Raw genomic sequence first — 18,034 nt, 5'->3', positions numbered from 1 at the left:
ATTCAAGCAACACACTAACTTCTCATAAGTGCACCCCAGAAACACAAATTCTCAGGTCCCACTCCTAAACTGAATCAGAATCTACATTATTAAACAAGATCCCTGACTTATCTTGATTTTCAAATTCAGATTTAACTGGTATACAGACATGTTAAAAATTGTAAGTAGTTATGAAGGAGCCACATAATATTTTAACAGAAGTTAGCTTTTTTATTGTAAGCTAGGGATTTTACTGCAAGCTAGGGATATGGTAATGCTTCCATAGGTCTTTCAATTCCTTCCGTTGTTTGTTTGTTTGTTTGTGGCTGAACTGATGGAGACAACAGAAATAATGATGCAGGTCCTGGCTCACCAGCCACTGATTTCATACAGGAATCACTGTACCAGAAGCCCACAGCCTGCTTCTGCATCTTGGTTTTGCCATGGGAGTCAATGTACTGAAATCAGTGTTGGCCAATTTCAATTTTGTCATCATTTTCCAGAGGGAGGCACCATACAGCAGGCCCCCTATTTGCCAACAAAAAACTGTGACCTAGACCAGAGCCCGAGGAACTCACGTCATGTTCTGATACACGCACACCACCGTGTGATGACTGAACTGGGGTGGTGTAGTTGGAGTTTTCCTGCCTGGCCCACAGTCAGGACAAATCTCTGTCACCCACCAGTCCCACAGCCACTCAGACCCGACCAAGTAAACACAGAGACTTATACTGGTTACAAACTGTATGGCCGTGGCAGGCTTCTTGCTAACTGTTCTTACAGCTTAAATTAATCCATTTCCATTAATCTGTACCTTGCCACATGGCTCGTGGCTTACCGGCATCTTCACATGCTGTTTCTCATCGTGGCGGCTGGCAGTATCTCTCTGACTCAGCCTTCCACTTCCCAGCTTTATTCTCCTCCTTATCCTGCCTACTCTTCCTGCCTAGCCAATGGCCAATCAGTGTTTTATTTATTGACTAATTAGCAACACATTTGCCATACAGAACATCCCACAGCACTTCCCCCATTTTTTTTTTCAAAAAGGAAGGTTTTAACCTTAACAAAATAAAATTACATATAATTTGGGAATTTGGGCGTAGCTTCTCTTACTACTTCCTGCTGGAGGGGGGCGCTGTATCTTATGGGGATACAAAGAAAATTTTAGGATTATGGAATCATCCATGCGGCTGTATTGTCTGAGCCAGATGCCTTCAAACTGGATGTTGGATCATCTGGGCCATTGGAGTGTCATTGGAGACCTTTCAGGGGGTCTTGGCTGGTCAAACCTGATGTATCTTAATCTGGAACAAATCCATAGCCTCTGGCTTTCTGTGGGAACAAAAGCAGAGTCTCCTTTCCAAAGCAACATATCCTTATATTCAAATTTTGAAGTCAAAGTACCTTTAAAATATACATATTGGCATAACTCAACAGCTTTTACAATCAAATGTTTTTCTGCAGTTAAAAGTCCCAAAGAAAACACAATGCAGATTCTCTGTGTAATATCCATTTTTACGTGGCTTATTTTTTATACTACCTTTACTGTCTCTTTAAAGACTTTATTTTTTAAAACTATGTTTCTATAACTCTATATATCATCTTTTTTGTCTCTTTCAAGCCTACGTATCTTTTACACACATTGTAAACTATTACATCTGAATCTGTCTTATTGTGAATCTATTGCCTTAAACTGAAGCAGCTGTGACTGCTGGCTCCTCCCACCTCAGCTTCCCAACATGGCTACGTTTACCACCAGCTCTGGGAGCTATCGTGGGTCTATGCTTTTATCCAAGCAGCGTGTAGTCCAGAAACCTTTTTTTTGTTTTGTTTTGTTTTGTATTAGCAAAGTCTAAATCCACCATGCAGCTTAATGTGCCACTTGCAGAGGCCTCATTCCTGCCATACAGCATGTCGAGCATGCACACCAGGAACCCACAAGTAGCTCAAACCGTCAGCTGCCGCTCATTTGAGAGAGACAATTAGGAACCGTTTTTAGCTCTGTTTTAGAATCTTTTTTCTCAGTTTTTAGGTGGAAACTCTTGCCCCCACGTTGGACGCCATTTGTAGTTGGAGTTTTCCTGCCTGGCCCACAGTCAGGACAAATCTCTGTCACCCACCAGTCCCACAGCCACTCAGACCCGACCAAGTAAACACAGAGACTTATACTGGTTACAAACTGTATGGCCATGGCAGGCTTCTTGCTAACTGTTCTTACAGCTTAAATTAATCCATTTCCATTAATCTGTACCTTGCCACATGGCTCGTGGCTTACCGGCATCTTCACATGCTGTTTCTCATTGTGGTGGCTGGCAGTATCTCTCTGACTCAGCCTTCCACTTCCCAGCTTTATTCTCCTCCTTATCCCGCCTACTCTTCCTGCCTAGCCAATGGCCAATCAGTGTTTTATTTATTGACTAATTAGCAACACATTTGCCATACAGAACATCCCACAGCAGGGTGGAACATCTACCCTGGGTGATCTGAGTGCACAGTGACCTCTGAGACGCCCTGGTCTACAACACAAACTTGTACACGGAGAAGTACAAGATGAGAAGAGTGCGCGGAACGGCCGGATGGAGGAAAGGTAAGGACATCACGCTAACCTCAAGAGGCTCCTCTCCCCAGACCAGACCAGCCTCCGCCCTCCCCCGGGTTGCGCTCAAGCTCGGCATCAGAGATTTGAGGACCTCAGCAACCTTCCTTATTTATGGTTCAGCATCTTGGGCAAGAGCAGTAACTGATTAAAACCCATTCAGAAGAGGCCTGAAGTTCGGGCTAGAAAGTGCTAGTGTGAGTCGGCATTCATTGGAAAAGATAAATGGTCTCTGTAGCTGGGGACAAAGAAATCTGGGCCAAACACAAGGAGAACATGCCAGAGGAGGGCTCCGCAAATAATTAGCAGCTAATTTTAGCCCATCAGCTTACCTATTTTTTTTTTTCATTATTCGGTGAAACTGTTTCAAAGTTGTAAAATATGATCCTGCCAGAAGAACGGCCCCAAATGATAGTTGAGATCCAGCGAGGCCGCCGTCTCAGCTGATAGGCACCCGAAACAGGGCAGCGTTCCAAGTGCACAGACAGGCTGCTGCCTCTTCCTTCTCTGTCCGTCCTGTCATCCCTGCTGTATTTGCTCTTTTATTTTAAAGAGGATGATAAGGAAACGAACTCCTGGTGCACACACGTCTAAGCCCCGTGGAGAGATGGTTTCTTGTATCTCTATGCCGTACTCTTTCGTTTACCCTTGAGCCGCAGTAAACGGTTTTCATGAGAGTGCTGCACTGCTCACTCTTTCTGCCTCTGCCTCACTCTGACCCGGGAAACACTTTCTCCTGCACTCCTGGTTCTCCAGCTTCATGCCGTCTTGCCTCTGTGTTTCTGATCCCTACGGCTTCCCTTGTGCACTGGTCTCTGCAGAAGCTAAAAGCAGGTTCTGTTATTAATGGACACTTACTGGTATTTCAAAGTCATGTTGGGGTCCATTCCTAACATCCAAAATGGATCACATTCTGTCCCTGCAAATGGGTGCCCTTTCCAAATCTGGTAATTTTGAGATCTCTGTCAGAGTTAGTGATAAAATACATTCGACCAGCATGTCCTGAGATTAGTTAATAAAGAGCTAGTAGACAGACTTATCATTACCAATGGTTCGGCTCCTGGCTTTAGGCCCCCTATGACATAGAGTCAACCACCCTGTTCATATTCCCTTAGTTACTTCACCCCACTGTCTACCACCACCTCTCACCACCAGAGATCCTGCCCCTTTAGCGCAAGAGGAAATAGCATTGGTCTGGCATAATCCTCTTTTTACTGAGCCATGCCTTGGCATTCAGAATGTAAGGAAATAGGACCAGTTTCTCTGCCCGCTGGCCAAGGCACTCTGCAGAGAGCCCAGTGTGGTTTCTGAGTGGCATTCAGTAAGTGGAACAGAGAACAGGCTGGGTCACCCGATGCCCAGAAACACACATGGGTGGAGATATGTGTAGTAAAATTGGCAAGAATGAGTCAAGATTCTGAGGTCACAGGGGACCTAGAACTGCAGATTAGATGGACAGGCAGCCACCATAGATAAAATCTGACCTTTTCCCACAATTCCATTCGGCATTTTTCTCCAGCAGCCAGAGAGGGAAGCGCACCCTCCACCCCTTTAAGCCTAACCAGCAAGGCAGACAATTGTCTGCGACAGGAGAGCTCCCTGTGGCTCCGCATGTTTAAATGATAGCGTCAACATGCATGGGCAGCCTATCGGTGCTAAGTATACTCAGTTTAACTTGTCCTGATAATTTATTTTTTGGGTTAAACGCCTACCACTTCCATGGGGTTCCCTGGGAACCTACTTTCATTCCTTGGAACCATGTTCTTTCAAGAAGTAAGCTTCTTTCTTCCCTCTCTGGTTCTGACTTGACCGTGACATACTCATTGTTTGTTCAAGGTCAAATATCTCCTGTTTGCGTGTTGAGCCCCTTTGTCTCTCTGTACGCAGCCAGATGTCGGGGACTCTGTATTCTTTCCTTAGTACCAGTATTCCTCATCCTGTGGCAAAGGGAAATTTTTCTGGCAAATGTCAACACTAGAGAATAAAGAAGACAAAGCTGGGCGTGGTGGGGCTAGAGAAGCTGAGGCAGGGGGATGGGAACCTAATTGTTGCCTGGAGGCCCAACTTCAGGACTTAGAAATGCATTCCTCATGACATTTGGTGGACAAAAAATTGCTGTGAGAAGTACAGCAGGTGTTGAGGGGGGCACTTGTCCTCATTCTTAGGTCTGAGCAGCAAGAGCCCTGCTCTCTCCCCACCTGGCCACAGCTGTGACAGCCTGACTGTTGGGACTTCTTCTGGCACCTTCCCAAGGGCTTCTAAACTATTCCCAGAGGTCCCAACCCTTGCTCCTTGACAATTGCCTGGGAATCAAGGTCTCTAATGCAGAAGGTTCTTCCAAGACCAGATGTCTCCCTCTCTTTCTTAAGTCCAACACATAAGTTCTCTGAACCTCAGCTCCACTGATTCAGAGGTGTTCCCATGCTCCCCAAGGACCCCTCAACTTGCCCTGTGTCTGGAGGTTCCTTTTCTCTGCCTTCTCTAGAACTCACCTCCCCAAAGCAGCTCAGATGACACAGACTCACTTTATAGGCAGACTGGCTGGTATGTATCTGCTTTTCACACTCAGCCTCACAACCACTTTGGGATACAAATCAGTCCTAACAGCTGATTGTTGGTCGCTCCATAAAGGGAAGATTTGGCACCACAAAGGACCGCTGGGTCCTGCTATGTCTGGCCATGTATTTATCCTCAATGAGAAAGAGTCTCAGTTGAGGAATTGTCTCTATCAGATCAAACTGTGGGCCTGTTTTTGAAGAATGTTTATAATTGGTAATTAATGTGGGAGGGCCCAGACCACCGTGGGCAGCACCATCCCTAGGCAAGTGGGCTTGGGCTATATAAGAAAGGCAGCTGAGTAAGTCACGGAGAGCAAGCCAGTAAGCAGCATTTCTCCATGGTCATTGCTTCAGATCCTGTCTCTAGGTTCCTGCTTGAGTTCCTGTCCTGACTTCACTTATGGAAGGAAAAGTCAAATAAACCCTTTCTTCCCCCCAGTTGCTTTAGATCAGTGTTTTTCTTTTTTTGTTTGTTTTGTTTGTTTTTTTCAATATCAACAAAAAGCAAATTAGAACACCTACCATGCACTAAGCATAGAAGAAACTAAAGTATTGCTTTTCTAAGAAGTCTAGAATCATAGAGTCAGACAAATAATAATAATAATAACTATGCTTTGAAACCAGGGAAAAGCAGGGGTCATAAAATACAAAGGTATTTATTTTTTGAGACAGGATCTCACGTAGACCATGTCAGCCTGATACTTGCTACACGGATGAAGATTGATCTTGAACTCTTTATCCTCCTGCACGCCCCTCCTGAGTGCTGGGATTGTGGGTGTGCATCATCCCCACTGTTGGAAAGGATATGTTGGAACCTCAAAAAAGAGATGTCTTACCCAGCCTTGAAAATTCAGGAAAAACTTCTGGATAAGTCTGGAGTAAGCCCCAAAGTGTTACTTGGTACAAGGCAAATCTAGAATTAAGGTAGTGAAGAAAAAACAAGTTACAGCTCAGAACGTCAGTTTATAGACTCAGTGTGGTGGCTTATATTTGTAATCCCCACACCCAGAAGACTGAGGCAGGAGGGTTGTTATGAGTTCCAGACTAGCTTGAGCTGCGGAGTAAGAGCCTGTCTTAAAACAAAAATTATAGTTCCATAAAGGCTCAGACCCCATATGGAAAAAGTTGATATCATATCCTTGGCCAAATCCGTCTAGCCAGCCAGGCTTTGTGCTGCAAGTGTAATCTGATGGTGTGAAATGCTGGTCTGTGGCAGTTGCTATGTCCTGGGGAGGAGAGCATAGTTTGAGGCTCTAGGTTTATTTTCTCCCATCCTGGCTCATTAAAATTCTTTTATAACAGATCTTCAGAGGATCCAGTAAACCTGAGTCTCAGTTGTTGCTAAGAAATGTCATCCCAAGTCATAAAAATGGAACACAGACATAAGGATGGATTGCATGTGACCCAGCAGGCAGAATGGTACCCAGAACCCTTTGTGTCTAAACGTTCCTTACAGAGAAGCATCAGCTGCCCATGTCTATGTGCAAACAAGCCACAGTCCTGATCTACTTAGGTCTGCTGCTTCCTACAAATAGAAACAAACAAAAAAAAAAAAAGGGGAAAAACAGCTTCTGGTCTAAATGAGATCAATTCACCTGACCCACAAAAAAAAAAAAAAAAAAAAAAAAAAAAAAAAAAAAAAAAAAAAAAAGCCAATTAATTTACAATAAGACAATTAAGGAAATTCCCATGGAATAAGTGAACTTGGGCTCTTAGCTCATTCTGTTAAACCTGGAGGTAAAATTGGTTTTAGGGAGAAACACAAATATTTCTGTGTCTATTTGGGTTTCTTACTTTCTCTTTTTTAATGATTTATTTATTGTTTCATGTGCATTGGTTTTTTTCCTGCATGTTTTGCCTGCATATGTCAGTATATGGGTGTCAGATCCCCTTCAAGTTATAGACAGTTGTGAGCTGCCATATGGGATGCTGGGAATTGAACCCTGGTCCTCTGGAAGAGCAGCCAGTGCTCTTAACCACTGAGCCATCTTTCCAGCCTGGGTCTCTTACTTTCATAAAAAACGGTCCCTGGCATTTTCTTAATAATAATAAAAAAAAAACCCACAGTAATGGTGTCTTACATTTTGTATCCTGAAGATATAACTCCTAGAAAATAGAAAAAAGTGGGCCAAGCGTAATGGCACACACCTGTAACTCAGGAGGCAGAGCTCCAAGTTCGGGGCCAGCCTGGGCTACCTAGTGAGTTCCAGGGCCACACAGTGAGGCCCTGTCAAACAAAAGGAGTTTGTGAAGTAGCTCAGCAGCTACAGAGGCTTGCTGCCAAGTCTGATGACCTGCGTCTGATACCCAGGATCCACGCTGTGGCAGGAGAGAACCCACTCCTGAAAGGTGGCTCTCATATCTGTATGTGCACTACGGCACTCAAGTGGCTGCCCCCACTCTGGCATAAACACAGCCAACTAAATAAATAAATAAGTGCAATTTAAACTTGCTTTTAATATTTAGAAAAAAAGAATAAATGTTTATTGAATGAATTTCAAAACCCCATATTTGGAGAGAGGGAGGTTAATCACCCAGTCTGTGTTTGCCTTGGGGAGTGACTCACATACTCCTGGCCTCGTTCCAACCGTCTTCACCCAGAACGTTAAGAATAAGCCCTAAGTCCCGCTCAGAATGTCAACACTTCCGATCGTATTTGTTTTCTGGGTAGGGTCTGTTTGTTTACTTCTCCCTCAGTGTCGTGTTGTTCTGCTTGTCTGTCCTTCAACCTGTTTGTCCATATAGATGGAAAGCTTGGAAAGCTGAGGTGGAGCAGAGGGGACACCAGCCTTAAGACTTCCTGGCACTCAAGGGGGTGCTTCAAGACAATGGTTTGCACGGAGGCTTTGGGAGATAGGAATGACTGACACCAGTCTATATGAACTGAAGAACAACAAGAAACGGCCTCTCTCGAGATGAATACTGAATGACATCAGTGGTGTGTGTGTGTGTGTGTGTGTGTGTGTGTGTGTGTGTGTGTGTGTGTGTTTACACACAGCACCATCATTTAAGAAAACAGTCTTCACTGCTTTGAAACTCTCTGTACTGGGGCTGGGGGCTAGGAATGGGGGGTGGACGTGGAGGGGGTGGGGGAGTGGGGGAATGTGGAGGGGTAAGGGGTGGTCCCTAGTGCTCTCTCTACTTTACTTATCCATTTTACACATTCCAGCATTGCCTGCCTAGAGAGCATTCTGCCCCTAGTGAATTAACATTCTCAGGATAATCCCCCACAGACATGCCCAGAAGCCCATCTCTCAGGTGAGTATAGATTCTGTGAAACTGACAATTAACTTTAACCATCACACACTGCATTGTTTCTTTGTCCTAAAGCCAAGGCACTGTTACGTATTTCCAACATAAAATGACCACCCTATACATACTTCCACATGCCGCCTCCTACAAACCTCCCAGGCCTTGGACACAGGCGAGAACATCTGGAGAATCTTCAGTTTGGTTGGGCTTCAGCCTTGTATAAACATGGATGCAGAAAGCCAGGCAGTGGTGGTGCACGCCTTTAATCCCAGCACTCGGGAGGCAGAGACAGATGGATCTCTGTGAGTTCAAGGCCAGCCTGGGCTACAGAGTGAGATCCAGGACAGGCTATAAAGCTCCAGAGAAATTTTGTCTTGAAAAACCAAAACATAACAAAACAAAAACACACACAAAAAAAACATGGATGCAGAGCGGGGAGTTTTACTGTACATCACAGGTTAAACCTACTGTCCCCAAAGATGGATCCAGGCACCTGGGGCTCAAGAAGAACAGCAGCTGCTTGTCCACTCAGAAGTTCTAGATGCATTGATGCTTGCCCAACCATTTGATATTTTTAAATTATTTTATTTGTATGCCTGTGGCCATGCATGCCACAGCACGTGTGTGGAGGTCAGAAGACAACCTGAAGGAGTTGGTGTCTCCTTCCATCATGTGGATCCCAGGACCAAACTCAGGTCATCAGGTTTGGTGGCAGATGCCTTTACCCACTGAGCCATCTCACGGACCCCAGTCATTTGATTTTACAGGTGAAGAGATTGCAATTAGAAGTGATTTGGCCAAGGTCACAGAGCAAACCTATGACTGAGCCTCCATTAGAGCATTTTCACTTTATCCCCTAAGGATATTACATGAATGCTATAAATGACTAATCTTAGATGGAGTTTTATAAATATATATAAGCAAATAGGTCACGTCGACCTTCAGAAAGCATATGAAAGCTGTGTTGCCATGTGCCATCTCATGTGGCTTATTCCACACAAGTGACTACACAAGACAAAAAAAAATGTCTCCTTTGGCTGTATCTGATTCCAGGATGTATACAATTAAGGCAATTTATTTATAAGGGCCAGTCCATCATATATAGAGGGATTTGCAGAGAGAAGGCAGCTAGAAAAGCAGTCAAGAAATGGGCTCCCTCCTTTTCCATCTGCATCCAGCAACATGGACAGTTACTTTCTGTGTTATCCTGCTTTCAGTTACTGTAGCAAGACACCTGAGACAGTCAACTTTAAAAGAGGAAATGTTTTTTGTGTCTCACAGCTTGGAGGCATCAGTTGGCGGTCAGTTGGCCCCATTGCTTTTGGGCCTGTGGGGAGGCAGCACATCACCAAGACATCCCAGGCTGGAATGAGTTGCTGTCTCCACAGCAACTAGGAAAGGGAAGCAAGAGATGAAGGAGAGAGTGGGTATCAACATCCCTCCAAGAGCACTCTACTCGTGACCTAACTTCCTCTACTAGGTCCTCTTAAAGGTCCTATTACTATTCAAGAGTGCCAAGTCGAAAACGAAGCCTTCAACACAGGGGCCTCTGAAGGGCATTCCAGACTCCCCCCTCTGATTGCACCTTCCTTTCCTTTCACCTGGCTCCCCTTTGCTGTTGAGATGAAGTTGAGAGTTCTTCATATAGTATATCAGTCCTTTTTCTGTTACTATAATGAAGTAGCTGAAGCTTGGTAATGTAGAGAAAAGAAGCCTTTTTAGCCAGATATTTTTGAGTCTGAGTGTCAAAACGACATTATACCAGCTCTCACAATAGTCACCCCAATTCCAACCTATCACCTCATAACAAATGTCATCACGATGGGAACACACGTGGGTAGGAGCAATCACAGGTGAGACAGGAAGCCAGAGCATGAAGGAAGACCTCCTTCCCAGAACTCACTTCTGAGGGCAATGTCCTCAACAAACTCCCACCAACTTCCCCGTCACGGGTCCCACCAGCTCTCAACAGCACTATGTTGGAGACCAAGCTTCCAACACAGGAACCTTTGAGGGACACACTCAAGCCACTGTAGCACAAGGCACACAAGGTCCTTCAGCCTAGCTTGGCCTATGATTCTGCCATATCGCTCACCCTCTCCCTTGTTGACCAATGCTGTGCCGAGTGGATCTCCTGCACTCTGAATGCTGTAGGCTCTCCTACAGCGCTGGACCTTCCCATCCACAGGTCCTGGGCCTGGAATTCTCCACTGCGACCCTCCGGACTACTCTCACTCTTTTGTTCTCTGACAAACTCTTACTTGGCCAAGATAGCTCTAAGGAAGCACCATTTCCTCTAGAGGTGCTGGGCATGGTGACTTGGTTTGCCCTCCTGGATCAAACAAATCTCTGCTGGAATTTCAATTTATCTATATGTGTGTTTGAATTCATTTAGTTGTGGATTAAGGGACCAAGGATAGCCTTGGGTTTTAGTGCTCTTGATATCTGCAACAGGTAGTCATCATCAAGGGCTGGAGAAACACAAGGCCGAAGCCAATGTCTCCAATTATAAATCTTTAAAACCACATTTGTTGAGATATAATTTAAATACCATACAATTCACCCACTTGAAGTATATAATTAGGCCAGGTGTGGTGGTTCATGCCTTTAATCCCAGCACTTGAAGGCAGAGGCAGGTGGGTCTCTTAGTTCAAGGCCAGCCTGGTCTACAGAGTAAGTACCAGGACAGCCAGAGCTACACAGACATTGCCCATTTGAACATTGCATCAAGATGGAATCATATCATATATAACCTTTCATGATTGGTGTCTTTCACTTAACTTTTCAAAGCTTATATATGTATAACACTGTCAAAATTCCGTGGTGTGTGTGTGTGTGTGTGTGTGTGTGTGTGTGTGTGTGTGTGTATTTGTTTTCACTTTCAGGGGTAGGTAGGATTGTATGGGTGGAATTGATGGATCATGTAGAAACCTAGTGTTCCAACTTTTGGAGAATTGTTGGGCCATTATCCAAAGCAACAGTGCCGTTTTTTCATTCCCACCAGCGGTACAGGAGGGTTCAACTTCTCTGCATCCCACTGACTCCTGCGATTGTCCCCTCAGTCACCTTCGCCATCCTGTTGAGTGTGACACGGTATCTGATTATGAATTTTCTCTGCCACTCTCTGTGACTAATAATTCTAAGCACATTTCCATGCTCTTAGTGGCAACTTGCTCATTTTCTTTGGAGAGAGATCTCAAAATATTTGCCCATTTTCAAAGTGGGTTATTCATCTTTTTATTGTTGTAAGAATTCTTTTTATGTTTTAGATATATCTCTTGCCAGATGTGTGGTTTGCAAACGTTGGTCTCTAATTCCATGGGTTCTCTCTTTACTTCTCTAACATTGTTCTTGGAAGCACAAAAGTTGTTTTGCTTTTCAAGTCCAATTTATCCAAAAATCAGACAGCCCTTTGTAGCCCCGAATGAGGAGTTTAGATTTTATTCTAAATTGATTGTTTTTAATTTATTAATTTTCAATTTTTCCTGTGTGTTTTATTTTTATGATGCTTGTGCCATGCTGCCATATTAAGAAACTCTTGCCTAGCACAAGATTACAGAAATTTCATACCAGATCTTTTCCCAGGAGTTGAGTGCCAACAGCACCCCTTCCCCACCCCCATTTGGACCTGTAATGAATCTTGAGTTGATATTAGGGAATGAATGACTCAAAGTCAAGGTTCAGCTTGAGCTTTGCCTGTAAATATCTATTAACTACTCTCTCTCCACTCTTGGCTCCCTTGAAGAATCAACTGACCTTCAAAATGAAGGCTGGTGGAGTCACTTTTGTTTTTTCTATTTGAGCTTTGGTTCTGCAAATGCAATTTAAGGCAATAAAATCTGGTGCTCAAAGAGCCCTTAAAATTACAATAAACTGAGGGTCCTAAGGCTTGGAGAACACAGATGATGGGTTCCACTGTTGAAGGCTCTTTCTCCATCCCTCCTTAGATAAAAGAATCACAAGCCACCTGTTCTTTGGAATAGGCTGTGCCTGAAGTGTAATCCTAATTAGTCTTAATCAATAAAAAACCTGGAGTCATATATCTGAGTGAAAGCTGAAAGATCAGAGAAGCAGAGCAGCAGCCACTAGAAACTTCTTACCTCTATGAAATCTCAGACTGAATGGGGGGATCCTTTCTCTACAAATCCTCAGACTGAATGGGGGTGGATCCTGTCCCTGACTAAATGGAGTTAAAGGTGTGTACCACCACTACCTGACTCTGTTTCTCTTTTAGACTGGGTCAATCTTGTGTAGCCCAGGGTGGCCTTGAACTCCTGATCTTCCTGCTTCCTCCTCCCAAAGGCTGGGATTAAAGATGTGTGCCACTACTGACTGATGTCTATGGTTAACTAGTGGCTAGCTCGACCCTCTGATCTCCAGACAAGCTTTATTTGTCAGAACACAAAATATCATACAGTATTTCCCCCTTTTTGTCTAAATAAAAGTGAAGGTTTTAACTAACATAGAAAAACTATATACAATTAAGTACAATAAATATATGCAATATATACAGGCAATAATTACATTAATAATGTCTAGTCCATTAGCATTTGGCAAATTCAGGGAAAATACTCCATTATCTATTCTATCTTGGTGAGTCCAAAGTGTTGTACCTAATTCACCTTCTATCTTAGCTTGCGTTACCAACCCAAAACTCTGCTCTTCTGTCTCTCAACCTTATATACTTTACACCTCTTTTGTGAGTTTCTTTTCTGAATCTGGTGACAAGGAAAACTATAACCATAACCATGTGGTTTTCAATTCCATCCAAGACCTAAGAAGGATATAATATTACCTGAGTAAACAGAAAGTGTAGAGCAAATAACTTCTAAAAATAAGAAATTATAGAAATAGCTGGTTGCCTGGACAGTCACCCAAGGTTCCTCTGCAATGTTGGGGCATCCATCTTTGGCCCACAGAACTAACATATCTGACATCTGTGAAGCAGGATTCTTGAAGGACTGTCACACCTTGTCTTGGCAAAGTTCTGCAGTCACTTTCTTTTCTGTCCTGCTTGTCCATTTTGGACAGCATACTGTCAGCAGTTGAGGCAAGGGCAGTTTCTTGCCTAGTGGCTAACTTTTGCCACAAAGAAAGTAAACTCCATATGGAGTTTCTTTGATGCCCATCATCTTCTCTGAAGTAGATTGGTGCTGCCAGGAGCAGACATGTCTCATTGTCATTAAAAAAACAAAACAACAACAACAACAAAAAAAAAACCCTTATGTTGTTAAAATATCTTTAATGCCATATTCTGGAATCTCTGAAGTGTTTGAAGACCACTTGTCTATCTAAAATATATCTCTGTTTGACATTGAAGCATACCTAACATGATTACAAGTTTGATTGTAATAGTTGACTAACTACTAACCTGCATTTCTTTGTTATCCTATTTAGTTTATAATAATAACTTTCAAGGACTAAGATTTACATTACATTGCTGAATGAGCTGTCTGTATAGGTACAATACTTTGAACAAGAGTAGAAACGTATGTACAGTATGTTCTAACCAAAATAACCTTAAATTTGTATCAATATACAAAATCCCTATCAATGTAAAATATTTAAAACTAGTAGCTGCTTTTTTTGTTTAAAAGTAGATTCAATAATCTACCTTTTATGCTATTTCTATATCCTCCTTTTTTCTTATTAGACTGAGATCCCTGAATCTAATCTCCTTTGTTCAGCTTTTTTCCTGACCATTACCAAGAACAACTTGTAACCAACTACCCTAAATGATGAAAAATGTCCATAACCCACTGAAAGACCAAACACCACCTACCCCACCTCCTGGGAATGTGGGCATAGTGTTCTTAAAATTACTTCCTGTTGTCTGGGGGTGATGGCATATTTAAAGGACCTGAAAAAAAATGGGATAATTGTCAAGTCCTGGGAGAGCTAGCTATATCATTTGTTGTCCAGTCTCTGTGTAATGGGAAAGTCCAGGGCCTGTCTCAAGTCCCAGCTAGAGTAGTCTGTGAGACCAGAACATCTCAGACAGCCACCTTGAAATTGTCCTGAGCATTTTGTAGTCCAAAGCTGATCTTTAGGTGGTGTTTGTCAGCTTAGTGGCATCACCATAGTCCAGGTGGAATTGTCATTGTGGTGTTCCATCATCTTTTTTGGAGACTACAGAGATCTTATTAAGCCAGATTATTCCTTTTAATGGTAATTTTTTTCCAGGTAGCTTTCCATTCTTCTTTGGATGCTTATTTGTCCAAAGGTCTTTAAATTCCTCAAGATGGTTGTTTTTACTTTTCTGGAAAGACAAAAACAAAACCTTCCCCAACTTTGGGGAGTTTCCCTTATGGCAAGTTATATCTGATCAAATGAAAAGCATTTGTTAGTTTTATAGATTAGTTTAGATTGAGTGGTCATGCTGTTTGATGAACTATGACCTCTTCTAATCAAGAGGTTTCTCTTGTTCAAATCTAATCTTTATTAATTTTGATTTATGATTTCTCCTGAAATTTTTGTTTTATCTTTTAAAGCTGTTCTATCATTCAGAGTAGTTGGTTTTTTACAATAGGTGTTAGGTCCTTTATTGCTCTGGGGAGGAGTTTCTCCCATGGTGACAGGGAATGACTGAACCAAGTTTGACATGGGGGCCTGTGAGAGACCCTCCAAGGCATTTCCCAGTAGCAAAGGGTTACCCTGTCTGTCCCTTGTTGATCTGCATTCATTGGTCCAATGTCTGCTTTGCCACACCTTCTGCATACTCCAGAAGGGAGGGGCTTTCTGTTTGGATTATTCCTAGAAAAAACATTGTTTCTAGGAATGCCCTGTTTACTGTCCCTTTTTAAGTGATCTTGTTTTCTACAATTACTACACTTGACATTTTGATGTTTCTTCAAATTTCTAGAAATCACCTCTCCTATCCAAGCATCACTATGGTCATGAGATTCAATATTGACTATATCTGAGATCCATTCTTCTATGGGTGCTGAACTTGCCTTTAAAGGCCTAATTACCCTTTTGCATTGTGAATTAGCATTTTCAAAAGCCAAAGATTCAATTATTATTTGTCTAGCTTCTGAATTTGTTATCATTTTATTTACAGCTGAAGTCAATCTTCGTAAAAAAAAAATTAGTGAAGGTTTCTTTGGGGCCCTGTATAACTTTAGTAAATAACTCAGTTCTCTTTCTGACTTCTTCAATTATGTCCCAAGCATTCAAAGCTGCTGCACAGCACAGAGCCAGGGTATGGTCATCATATAAAGACTGTATTTGCACATCAGCATAATCACCCTCTCCAAGAAGTTAGTCTTGGGAGATTTCAATACCTCTAGCCCTACTTCATTGTTCAATGGTCCTAGTCTCATCTTTCCATGAAGTCCTCCACTGTAATTGAGGACCAGGTTCCAATACTGCTGTAACCAAGTCTCTCCTGTCTTGTGGGATAATTCTTTTAATAGTTGACCATGAATTTAACATCTGCTTCACAAAAGGTGAATGCATACCATATGAGACTATTGTTTCCTTAAATCTCCTCAAATCTAACACTTCCACAGGAATCCAGTCAGCTCTTACATAGCCTTGAGAATACCTGTCATTTGGTAATTTTTCCCATAAGGAGACTAGAAAAATTAAAGTTGGTTCTTTGATAATCTTGGGCTGTTCCTCTCTAATTTTATAATGTAATGATGATGTTAATTCTCCTTTAAATTCTTTTGTCTGGGTCTGAAAATCTCTATGATCTTTTAATAAGTTTTAATAAGTTTTTCTAAGGTCTGTTGCTGTGGGATGTTCTGTATGTTAAATGTGTTGCTCTGATTAGTTAATAAATAAAACACTGATTGGCCAGTAGCCAGGCAGGAAGTATAGGCAGGACAAGGAGAGAGAATACTGGGAAGTTGAAGGCTGAGTTGAGAGACACTGCCAGTCACTGCCATGACAAGCAGCATGTGAAGATGCCGGTAAGCCACGAGCCATGTGGCAGGGTATAGATTAATAGAAATGGGTTAATTTAAGATATAAGAACTAGATAGCAAGAAGCCTGCCATGGCCATACAGTTTAAAAGTAATATAAGTCTCTGTGTGTTTACTCGGTTGGGTCTGAGCAGCTGCAGGACTGGCAGGTGAGAGAGATTTGTCCTGACTGTGGGCCAGGCAGGACTGGAGAAAACTCCAGCTACAGTCTATATCTTGGCACTCATATCAACCAACATTTTTAGGGATAAACCAAGAATTACCAAACTGATAATAAGAATTATCAAAATGATAATTAACATTATGTCAATCCCAGTTAAGTTGATCATCCCTTCATTTAATTGCTCCATTTTTAAACCATCCATTGTGTAATCATATAGAGACCTAACTGTTTCCATCGTAACAGTGTTTCCCATTTTTTAACTTGGGAAAAAAATTTTTTAACTAATTCTCCCCCTTTAAGAATTCCCAATTAAGCCGGGCGGTGGTGGCGCACGCCTTTAATCCCAGCACTCGGGAGGCAGAGCCAGGCGGATCTCTGTGAGTTCGAGGCCAGCCTGGTCTCCAAAGCGAGTTCCAGGAAAGGCGCAAAGCTACACAGAGAAACCCTGTCTCGAAAAAACCAAAAAAAAAAAAAAAAAAAAAAAAAAGAATTCCCAATTGTCTCGCCAAATCTGCTGATGACGATGGTGATGTGTGAGGCTGATTGCTGCTGCGTAGAACATCAGAGGCCTGAGCGGGTGTCAAGGCAGCTACCTTGTGTGGCAGCAGCCTGAGAGGGGGTCCAGGGAAAGCCCACAACTCACCAGGAGAGAAAAAGCCAAAGAGCCAGCTGTCTGCATGGGGAAATGTTCAAAAGTGACTAACTCCAGCAGTGCTTGGTGCCCAAGTGCCTATGGAGTTTATTGCAGAGAGGCTGCAACAGAAAAATGTAGCTAGAGTTTTCCTGCCTGGCCCACAGTCAGGGCAAATCTCTCTCACCTGCCAGTCCCACAGCCGTCAGACCCGACCAAGTAAACACAGAGACTTGTATTGGTTTCAAACTGTATGGCCATGGCAGGCTTCTTGCTAACTGTTCTTTCAGCTTAAATTAATCCATTTTTATAAATCTACACCTTGCCACATGGCTCGTGGCTTACCGGCATCTTCACATGCTGTTTGTCATCGTGGCGGCTGGCAGTGTCTCCCTGACTCAGCCTTCTACTTCCCAGCTTTATTCTCCTCCTTGTCCCGCCTATACTTCCTGCCTAGCCAATGGCCAATCAGTGTTTTATTTATTGACTAATCAGCAACACATTTGACATACAGACCATCCCACAGCACTTCCCCTTTTCTTTTCTTAAAAAGGAAGGTTTTAACCTTTACACATCTCCAAAGTCAGCTTGGTATATTTGGGAATTTGGGCGTAACTTCTCTTACTACTTCCTGCTGGAGGGGGGCGCTGTATCTTCTGGGGAAACAAAGAAAATTTTAGGATCATGGAGTAGTCCGTGAGGCTGTATCATCTGAGCCAGTTGTCTTGAAACCATTCTGGATGTTGGATCATCTGGGCCATGGTGTCATCGGAGACCTTTCAGGGGGTCTTGGCTGGTCAAACCTGATGTATCTTACTCTGGAACAAATCCATAGCCTCTTGCTTTCTGTGGAAACAAAAGAGACTCTTTTCCAAAGCAACATATCCTTACATCCAAATTTTGAAGTCAAAGTATCTTTAAAATAT

This window comes from Peromyscus californicus, unplaced genomic scaffold (genome assembly GCF_007827085.1).
Source record: "Peromyscus californicus insignis strain IS unplaced genomic scaffold, ASM782708v3 Scaffold_14__1_contigs__length_90479793_seg_2, whole genome shotgun sequence".
NCBI lineage: Eukaryota > Metazoa > Chordata > Mammalia > Rodentia > Cricetidae > Peromyscus > Peromyscus californicus.
The sequence above is the reverse complement of the archived record's forward strand: the minus strand, read 5'-3'. Positions refer to the sequence as shown.